The 8918-nt window shown below is 36.5% G+C and overlaps 1 protein-coding gene across 2 annotated transcripts in view; it reads right to left on the bottom strand.

Annotated features, from left to right (window-relative positions):
• The window catches only part of LOC116317786 (metabotropic glutamate receptor 4-like), a 189215-nt gene that overhangs the window by 90240 nt on the left and 90057 nt on the right, over positions 1-8918 (bottom strand). The gene's annotated exons all lie outside the window — the stretch shown is intronic.

Raw genomic sequence — 8918 nt, 5'->3', positions numbered from 1 at the left:
TGTTCTCAAAGGCCAGGCTTACTTGTGGTATAATAGCCAAGGGCTTGCTCACAGGGGATGAAGTGATCATTGAGATTCTCTAATGCTGCATGATCTTTACTAACATAAAGCACTAGAAAGACATGACTATTACTGTGAAATGGCACTAAATGAAATCAACAAAATTCAGTTGAACTGGGAAAAAATACCATGTTCCAAAGATGCCAAAAATACAGTAAAACTGGTTTCATTTATGAAATGCTGTCCAGCAAGTGTGATTATATCAACCAAATGTTACACTTTCATGTTTAGTAATAGCTGACAAAGTTTGATGATTTGTGATAACGGCAGCCAGTTTAAAAAATCTTTGTATCTTTCCTTGTGAGGGAATGGTATACAGTTTGTAGAAGCAGTCAAAATGGATGCTTAATGACTGAGTAACTGTTTACAGAGTGAAACAGTTATAATTTTAAACACCGTAATGAAATATGTAAAACAGTCTTACCCAAATTGCCATAAAAATTGCAAGGGCTCCTAGCTGTGAAAGAGGTTTGGTTTTGTTGCACACATGATTTTAATGTAGAACTGAAAATGCAATGCTCAAACATATATATCATTATTCAATCTGAAAGTATAGGGATATGACTTTTGACCCACTTGGTCTAAGAACTAAAAGTCAGACAAACTTGACAGATGGATGTGAGTTTATCTTATGAGAGGCAAGGCTGCAAAAGGAAAGAACTCTAAAATCAAAAACATGGATGTTAAAATGCAAAAGGTGAATTTGACTACCACACATGAGAATGCCAAACAGTTGAAAAATGCTAGTTTGCACACTTGGGGTATGTGGGTGTTTGGTGTGTGCACGGTTGAAAGATTTGCCAGTTATTGATTTTTGCACCATATTTCTGCTTTGAATGCTCATATTAGCTCAACAAGATCACTTCGATTTTGTCTGCAATTGATGAGACAAATGACCTCACTGAGTGGGATATTTTGTTTATTTGACCAGAGACAAATAAACAAAATGTCAAAGACATTTTGAAAAAAAGGCACATTTGTCTGTAAAAGAAAAGCTAAAGGTTATTTTTTATTCACTTATGGTTTCATATATGATAACAGTTTCTTGGACAAATTCCAGTTTGTTAGTTTTTTTTAAAAAGTTCCTAAAAGAAAATCTGCTTTGTGATGTAAGAAAAACTGAACTTGGAGAACTTTTAAATGTTATTTAAACCTGTGGCAGAACCTCATAATGAGCTGTTCATTTTTTTTTTCCAGTGTATGAAGGAGGAAGTCAATTAACCCCAACAATAATGGTGACTAAATCAAGTTGTCACAGTGCAGAAACATTTAATACTGTTTATTGTTTCAGAACGTAAGTGGATGTTGTTTCTGTTTATGGCAGTCAGTGATAATGTATCAGTGCTACAGCCTGCATCATTAAGGTGAAAACAAGCCCTTGCACTTCGCACTGTACAAATCTTAGAGAACCTTTTATAAATATACATATTTTAGAAGATTAAATAGATTAAACTGGTTTTTAATGGATTTTTAAATGTGATTCAAAATTTTAGAAAATGCAAAAAAAGACAGACTAATATTCTCTAATACATTCAGGACGCCATACTTGTTTCTTTCATGGTTACTGCATTTTAATCCTACTTAAGTCAAAATTTACACTGGTAAAAGCAACTTTTAAGTTTATGATTTAAAAACCTGTTCCTGTGCCCATTTGTACTGCTTCCAGCTCTCCTGCTATCTTTATAATGTTCCATAGGCTGCTTCACAACCGCATCTGCATTTTTATGATAGACCTAAAATTTGTACAGTGAGCAACAAATTCTGTGTGAAACTGCCCCAACTTTCATTTCTCTCAAAGATCATTGTTGATAATAACAGCTGGATGTTAAGCTTACAACTCAGAGACCAAACAGCAGTTTTCAGTCCACAATGTCCAAGCACAAGGGTGGTGCATCAGGTCAGGAGCTTGTTTGGGCACAAGCCTGACAAGGGGTGTGCACTGTGAACGATTCCCCAAGGGTCAAGCTGCCAACTCATTTAACTTGAGGGGGTCACCATTTTGACACAAATGGTGCAAGCGAGCAGACAGTGGTGTCTACAAAGCAAGCCCTGATTAACAGACACAGATATTGAATTGATTCTTTGATTAGTATAATAAGCAAAAAAAAAACAAATTTTTTTTTTGATCATCAGGTCTTCTATTTGAGTATGACATTGAGCACTCTTTTCATCTTAGTTTGCATGCTGAAATGATCCAGTACAGTAAAAATGTCTCTTTTATCAAGATAAATTCAAAGCAAAAACACAACACCTTCGATCACATTGTGACACCTAGCAAAAAAAGCCCCTACAGTTAATGTTAACATGAAGAATCAAATTGCAAAGTGAGGTAGTGCGTGCTGAAAGTGCAAACTCTGTCACGATGCTCCAAGTTTCTTTAAAGCACTTCTCATCTGTGCTAAACATAGCACCCCCCATCTGTTAAAGACCTTATGACACAGTGTGTGAGGAATCGACTCTCTGCTATCTGGGTCTCTATCTCTCTGCTCTGCTTTCTGTGTGCTCCAAAGACGGCACCTCGAGTGACCCTTTATTCAAGCTGCTGAAGCTTGTAGAAAACACAACCGGGTCTTTCGATGACACATAAGAGGACTGACTGCTGTTTTAGTGAGCCAAAAACAACAAGACTCTCAATCCAGGACAAGAATGACTTCCTCAAAAAAAAAAACTACAGCATGATCTCTACCTGTAATCAGTGATGTGAACACTGAGCGGAGAGGATGAGGATATCTCAAATCTGACCACAGAGGATGCTTTACACCAAACCATTTTGGCAGCTCAGTATGTCACAGTCAGTCCTGGTATAGACCTACAGATCCATCATTGAAAACATCCTCACACCATCCATCACTGACTGATATGGTTCTGCCCCCCACCGTTCCAAGGGAAGCATGTCATTCAAACCACTGAGGAGGCTATCGAGTGTTGACTGCACTACATTACACACACACACACACACACACACACACACACACACACACACACACACACACACACACGCACACAATAATGATGTGTGAAAAGGCAAAGATTTCCTCTAACCCTGTCAACTGGGACAGCCACCTGTTCGACCCATTGGGTTTACTTAAATCACCTGCCACTAAGAGTGTTTCCTTGCAAAAGCAAACATTCTCATATGGAAAGATAACTCAAAACTACAAGATTACACACTAGTGCTTTAAATTTTTATTGATTTAACCTTTCATAATTTTAAGGAAAGCACATTTTAACCATACAAAGGCAGACTTCTTGTTAGACTAGAAGTTGGTGTCATCAGTGGCTCTCAGCTTTCTTTGTGCTGCACCACCAAGTGTGTCAGTGAACACAAATGTGTATGTAATGCATTTCAGTAGGAAATATATTTCAAATCAGGAGCATGTACTTTTTGTATTTTTGTAGAGAAAGCAGGGAAGTGTCACTATGGGAACCAGGAGCAGCAGTGTTGTATTTTAACACAAACTAAGACATTTTTCTAAACATAAACAAGTGGTTTTGTTGCCCAAGTCTAACCTAGTTGTGTTTAATCCTAAACCTAATCAAGCAACACTTTTGTACTGAATTGTGAATTTACAAATCATACACATGATGTTTGAAAATCTGTGAAATGTATATATGAACTGATATGGCCTGATTAAAAACAACATTTAGATTAACAGAATAAAGGCTGTGATGATATCACAAAGCTAATGAATAATTAACACAAGGCAGAACTGCTTTTGTTTTTGTTTCTATCACAGATATATTTCTATAATGAGTTAATTTAATTTTGTAAAGTAAATAAATAAACCTATTCTATAATTTGTTTTACTTTTATGTACAACTCTCTCTCGTCCACTCCATTCACATCAATACGATATAAACGATATAAAAACAAGAAAGTTGTAGCATAATCCAAACCAACTCAGTACCAGCACATCCACCAATACAAGCAGCACTCAAACAATAAGTATTTAAATGTATAGTAATAAAGGACGGATTTACTTGCAGGGCTTATGCATCAGAATGCATTAGTTTTAACAAGAGCCACAAACGCTGGTTATAAAAATGTACTTGAATGCAGCATGGTTCCTTCTGCAATATTGTGTGCTAAATTTATCACCAGGTACAAAAGTTTTTCCAAACATTTTGTTCTTCTACTTTTTTTTTTTCTTTTTTCTCGGGATTTGCTGTTTTACATTAATGTGAGCTGAATATGTGGATATTTGGAGACCATCATCCAGATAAAAGGGTCACTTTTTGCAGTGAATCACATTCGTTGCATCCCTAAAACTAAACCTGAGAACACTTTTTGTACAAAAACAGAAACCACATACTTCCAAGTGGATCCACCAAAATTTAAACTTTTTTGCAATCTCCCGGGCAAGTGTTGCAATTCTGGAAACTAAAGAAACATTTGTTTTGGAACAGGTTAAGGGGTGGGAGGGTGCTTGTGATGTGAAACTACAACATTCTCACTCTTCAATTTAAGCGAGAGCTGGGGTTCTCAAAGTTTTGATTATCGAGTGCTGATTAAGGTTTCCACTACCAGTTTATTATTGAGTGCTGCAATAAAAAAATATACATGTTAAAAAACAAAGTTAGCATTTCTTTCCATCTTTTAAACTTGTTTACATCAGTGTTAGATAGATGGCTGTTACACTTCTTGACACCAGCGTTGCTGGTCTTGTTCTGTGGTATTATAGGATGACATTAATGGTGGATGGATTAAATGTACAGTTGTTCCTGCCATCCTTGTGCTCTGGGCCTCCCACAGTGACTTTGTGAAACTGATTCTATAGCAAACCATTTTTAAACCTCTTGTTATGTCACCGGTAGCCAGAGTAATCCCACCACCTGCCCAGTGTATACATTATTTTTGCAGTTTTAGTTTGCATTGTGGCTGATTAAGATGAAGGATCGGAAGCATGCTATGGCAAAAATAATATACTTTCACTTTATCAGGTAAGTTATGCAATAATATCACTTTGAAACATCCTATTAAAGGCTCACTTGTATAACAGGAGGTTCTTTCCCTTAAGGAATCATGATCACAACCCACAGTACCAAATCTCACATCTCTAGCCGCAGCCATTACTCGCACTATATAGGCAGAGTAAGGAAATTTTAAAAATTCATTAGGTAGAATTAGGAGTAGGTGGTCATGAATAATAAACATTTTATCTTTGTCTTTTAGCTTTTAAAACAGCTTTCTGGAGGACTGAGTGGGCTGTTAGAAAAGATGAAGTTAGAGAAATCTAAACAAGTTTGGGTGAATAAAAGGTTGCAGATTTGTTTAAAATAGACTGATGTCAAAACCGACCATGATATTCAGTCTTCAATAATTTAGCGGGTTATTTCACGAGGTCCAGGTGGTTTAGATTTAGTTTTACTGCCTCAGAGTGGAAATTCAAAAGAAAAAAAAAATACAAGAGGAAAAAAGGTCAGTAGTGTGTCATGAGGTTAAAAGTTTGACATACTGAATTTTGGTGTCTGCACTTGTAAGTGTGTAAACCACAAAGACAATGAGCAACAACTCAAAAAAATGTTAAAGTGTTGGACCAACTAATAAAAACTAAAATGATTCAGTTTTTCTTTTTCCTTTTTTTATTTTAAGTGATGATTCGGACCATATAATCTAAGATGCATGGTTCGAATTTAGTACTAATTCAACATTAGTAGTGCTTTTTTAGTTAAAAAAAATAGATCTAACAGTGAGAGCAGAGATGGAATGAGAAACATTAACAACACTCTGGTCCATTTAGGTGTCAGAGAAAGCCATTACTGCAAGTCAGTGTGCACTGAAATTAGCCAAACTAAATCTCAAACATCAAACATCATTAATATTAACTACAAATTTGCTTTTCCTGGAATTACATGTCAAAACCTCTGCAGTAGAAAAGCTTTATAAAAGTGAGAAGCAGGTAAACGATGGCTAGGAATTAAAAGGTGACATTGCAGAGTGGACGGTTTCTTCACTCAAGTGCTCCTCTTCACAGGGACCACTACTTGATTTTGAACAGTCTTGAATAAGTTCCATCAGGCTCCAATATTTCTGCTGCAAATCAAAATAAATTCAAGCACATCCCTGTGTCTTGTTCCAAAGCACAAGTTCCACAGATTTATATCCTTCCAAAGAATCTCCTTTTTGCACAACTGATCATGTATCACAAACACTTAAGCAATCAACAAAACATCAATGTCGCTCTAGCATGATGACAAAAAGCCACAATCACAAAAGAAGCCACATGGTGCTTACAGAGGTTCACAAGTCCACTGAAACATTTGAATGCATCTACCATATGGTGGTAGAAACACACATATATGTCTTCCGCCACCTCATCAACTTGGCAGCTAATGAGTGAAGTTTTAGGGATGGATTTGGCTAGATGAAAGACGAAACTAAGCCAGTTAATGATGAATGGAGGTGCCACACTTTTGAAGATAAATCAAGACAGAGGGGTTTTTTTTCGCCATATTTTTTTGGCTTCGAATTACCAACTGGCTTCCAGCAAAATGGTATATCATGTAGTGTGATGACACTCCAGACTCACATAAAAATGACTGATACATCACAACAATTGGCAGAAATGATTCATCATTTTTTTAAATAAAGGGAAAATGATGGAAAGCATCCCGCGGTCAGGTCTCTTTCTCTGCTGTGTGCTTTAAAATGCCCCAAGATAAAGCCTCACAATCCAATAAAAAGCCACTTAATAACAAAGATACAGAATGTCCTCATAAAGACCCCAAGATATCATCAATATCCAACCATCAAAGTTATTGCACTGCAGAGGATGGAGTGGCAAAGAAGAGGCAAGCCGTTTACCTTGGCCCTGAATTATTTTCCTTAAACCGTGAAGACCGCAAAGCAGTACACAGTGTCACATTCACTGACCCTTAAAAAGGGCTTTTACTTGTATGTCATCCTTCAGTCCGTGACTTTACACACACGATCTTGAATAGACTGGTCAGAACTGGCAGGTTATATGCTGAGCTTATGTCTGCTCTTTTGGGGTTTTTTTATTTATTTTTGAGGGCTTATATCTGAACATTTTTTGTTCTTGTTTTCAACATGAAGCTACCCACACAACAGATATATATATAAAAAATAGCGAGGAACAGCTATATTTGTTTATTTAAAATTCTGTGAGATTTCCTGTTCTTTAATGTTGACATGCTGTGTTCCTGAACAAACATAAAATGCCACAGTCTTCCTTTGCCTCAAACATTAAAAAGGGCAAAAAGTCAAAATATTGTGTTCAAAGCACCTCTGCTGCATATTCCCAGTAAACTTCAAATGCACACAACGACATATTTATGCAGAGCGCGTGCTGTATAGGAACAGCATGTCATGGTCCAATTAAAGATTTTTCAATCTCTTTCACACATATTTTTGGAAATTAAACATGGTGGTGAAGATGACATGGAGAGTTTGCAATTATAAATATTTCAAAGCAACATCAGTCTTACTTCACTATTGGTCAATAAGCCATTATGGTCCTCTGCTAAAGTGATTGGATATGCACGACTGCTCATGATTCATTAGTCTGCCCTCCCGTTTTGTGGGACATTCAAAGTTTTCAGACTGTGTCTTTATTCTAAGTTCATAAATGAGTACCTATAGGCACATCAAATAATGGCAAGGCAAGATCAAATTTAATAAAACCAAAAACAGGAATTATTAGAAAAAGACAACTTGATGCCTGTCTTTGGACCTATGTTACCATTTGATGATGCAGCATGTAAAAAAGTAGGCTCAAGTCTATTTATTTTAAACTTTTTTATGCTTTCTAAAATTTCAACATTTCTATATTTCTAGAATGATTTCTCTTTTTTTCTGTTCTGTAAATGTTAAACTCGAAGATGTAAATGGTCTGGTGATTCATAGCACTTTTCTACTCTGAGCACTCAAAGTGCTTTCTACTGCAAGCCTCATTCACCCATTTCCACACACACTGACACAGCACTTGATTATTTTTATTCTCATTGCAATTTGTGGTTCAGTATGTCGCCAGATGATGCCTTGACATGCTGATTTTAAGAGCCAGGGATCGAACCACTGACCTTCCAATTAGTGGACGACCCACTCAACTTCCTGAGCCACAAACAGCTTAAACTGCCTATCAAACTGTATTTGTTATTTGAATTATTGTAGTGCAGTAACAATGCAAATAAACAGTCACTTGTAGTAAATGTGATTACATGATTAAACAAATAAAAAGCAATCGATCACATTGCACACAGTGTTTTCACCACAGCCTACAGCGTGTTCTTTATTTGCACTTTACGCATCAGAAACTAAACTACATTTTTTTGCAAATAGTTCTGAGTAAAACTTCTAGAAAGTGAAATTAAGATAAGAAACATTAGAAATATTGGAAAGCCAAGCTGTTCTTGTGTATTTTCCCCATCTGGGATTTTAAGTCAGCATCTTTGGCTGGACTTTTTCCATGCTCCGACATATAGGCTACCTTTATTTAAACACTAGACTAAATGTATGTGTACTATACATTTTTTGTGGTAACAAACCCAAAGAGGGTTATAAAACTATTGCCTTTTTGCTGTAGACATTGTTTTAGGGTCTTTCAGCACTTTGCTTTTATTATGGGGCCTGTTCCTGTTCTGTTTTGATTCACTCTCTCTCCTACATGAGGTCTTTTTGTGAAAGTACCTCCAAGTACCTTCACAGCATCAAACACTAACTGGGCAAATTTAATAACTAGTTGATGCACTAAACACTGGCTTGTTGGTGGCACAAGCTGTTATTGCATATACTGTCATTAAGATAAGTGATCTTTAATGGCCATGTGAAAAGTGGATGTAGAATGTGTGCTACTGAAAGCACCTTAGGATAAAAGAAAACTCACCATCCTGAAACC

The sequence above is a fragment of the Oreochromis aureus genome, linkage group 5 (assembly GCF_013358895.1).
Source record: "Oreochromis aureus strain Israel breed Guangdong linkage group 5, ZZ_aureus, whole genome shotgun sequence".
NCBI lineage: Eukaryota > Metazoa > Chordata > Actinopteri > Cichliformes > Cichlidae > Oreochromis > Oreochromis aureus.
This window is presented reverse-complemented; position numbering and strand designations above follow the sequence as displayed.